Source organism: Triticum aestivum, chromosome 5B (genome assembly GCF_018294505.1).
Source record: "Triticum aestivum cultivar Chinese Spring chromosome 5B, IWGSC CS RefSeq v2.1, whole genome shotgun sequence".
NCBI classification, from domain to species: domain Eukaryota; kingdom Viridiplantae; phylum Streptophyta; class Magnoliopsida; order Poales; family Poaceae; genus Triticum; species Triticum aestivum.
Genome location: NC_057807.1, coordinates 513,430,220 through 513,432,750, shown reverse-complemented (window position 1 = coordinate 513,432,750; position 2,531 = coordinate 513,430,220).

The following is a 2,531-nucleotide window of genomic DNA, read 5'->3' as shown; positions in this document are numbered from 1 at the left end:
GCAACTAAATTTTTGTTTGCCCTGAAGCCAACTTTGGGTTTTTATTCGCGAAAATTTATATACTAGTGCAAAAGAAAGTCAAGTTTATTCTAAAAAACTTCTAAACTTTTTTGACTTTTATTTTAATTATCTTTAAAAATCCCCATATGAGGTGTATATACACCCAAGATCGAAAGGGTATTTCCCCTCCAAATCCATACTAAATACTACTAATTACCATATGAGGAGTAGTAGAAAAGATTGGCCCAAGTGGTGGTTGATCAATCATGGTCGGTAAGTCCTCTTCTGATTTTCTAAAAAAAAGAACGATGGTAAGTCATGCTGGTATTTCTTGAAGTTAGTTATATCCACAGATTGGTTGAATTACAACACTAGAGGGATGCACTTACAATGCAAAACCAACATAGAGTTTTCAAGGGGTCTATCTAACCACTATTTATTAAATCTTGTCGATTCATTTTTTGGTTATTTAGAATGCACTGTCAAGCAAGGCACCAAGGATAGATAAAGAAAAATTGTTAAAAAAATATAGAAAACACCATAGCATATTGCCGATACATGAAACACATCAAGACAAAGCATAACATGAATAAATCAGCCATGCTGACCAGAAATCACTAACAAATTTAGCAGCAAGGACATGTCTTAGCCCATGAATGAACCCGACCCAGGAAAAACAAAATTACACAAGTGATCAATGTGATGTGATACAAACTTAGATTAATTAAGTCTAGATTGGCCGAATTACAACATTATGCGGATTCACTTAGAATGCAAAACCAAAAGGGGTGTAGCAAAGCATAACAAGAACTACAAGGTGTCCTGAAGACTAGATATCAAAGTAAGTCCTCATGAGCAGATACTAAAGTAAGGCAAGCGGGAGGAGCTGAGGTGACTTGTGCATGCTCAAACATCATATTTGCAACAATCAATTTGTGGTCCTCTCACGGGAGTGCGGAGCCCCTACAACCAGCCGACTCGCCCTGGATCGACTGGTTCTCTACTATCGTTTGACACCTATTTCCGACGCCACCTATTCCCATTTTAGATACTCTCTTATGTGATGTTGTTAGTACCGAGATTACCGTTAACCCCCATAGTTTTCACCTCAATCGAACTCACTTCTATTGTGTCAAACCTAGGCTATCACATTGCTTAGGAATTTGGTGGCTCATGCCTGCTAACAGTGGTAGATAAGTGACCAGGAGAGTATCCTATATATGCTAGCCACCTTAGCATTTGTGTGTAGTTTTATAGAGACTCAAATATATTGATTCATTACACATACCTCTATCTCTGTACTTTTGGATGGTTTAGATGTCAAAATTGCAGTCGTCGGAAAAGGACATACTCCAACCTCCAACACGATGCAGCCACATATGCCTCTAGCAGTCCTAGTGACTCCTTTCAAGTCAAAAGGCTATTTAGTATCAATTATCAATATAATGGAAATACAAATATGAATGTGCATATATTTTGTCTAAACTCCTCGCTTTAGAAGTCAAAATTGAAGTCGTCGGAAAAGGACATACTCCAACCTCCAACACGATGCAACCACATATGCCTCTAGAGGCCCTAGTGATTCCTTTCAAGTCAAAAGGCTATTTAGTATCAATGTATCAATATAATGGAAAAACAATTATGAATGTGCATATATTTGTTTGTCAAAAACCTTCTGGAAACATCATAACACACACAATCAAATTTCAGTAGGCTCACCTCTTTGACTCGAGGCATTTTCTGAGACTTGTGATGAGAGTCCTCACATCCCAAATAACCTTCATGAAGTTCCTCTAGGATCTCCTTCAGAACACCCACCGCGCCTTTGTCCGCCATACGAACCCAAGCCCGTGCTTTGTATTGGCAAACCATAGTGTCGCCCTCGTACACCTCCCTGGAGATCAATGTCTTGCCCGACCCTGCAAACCTGACAAGACCCCTCGTGGTTTGGAACCATGTTTGTCTAAACTACCTATCATCCTCGCTTTAGCGTATTTGGCCGAACTTGTTTTGTAGTAATATGAAAAGTTTATTTTTTTTCATGATATGGGAGGACTATTCCATTTTATCCTTGTGTGTTTCAGACATTTCTTTCTTTCTATTAAAATGAGTAACACAAATGGGTTAACCACAACCATGGCAGTGTAGGTAATTGAGTAGAGACCACAAAATCGGTGGTTAGTACACTGTACCAACTACATACCAAAAGCAGTTTCCGAACTACATACTCCAAATTCATACTAAATTCTATTAGAAAAGATTGGCCCCAAGGGGTGGTTGACCAATCGTGGTCGGCAAGTCCTCTTCTGATTTTCTAAAACAAAAAGAACGATGGTAAGTCATGCTAGTATTTCTGAAGTTAGTTATATCCAGATTGGCCGAATTACAACACTATGGAAATGCACTTACAATGCAAAACCAACATAGAGTTTTCAAGGGGTCTATCTAAGCACATCAAGAATTTGATGAAAGCTACAAGGCGTGGCAACGACTGCGTAGCGGAATATGGCAAGCAGGAGGAGACGTGTGCT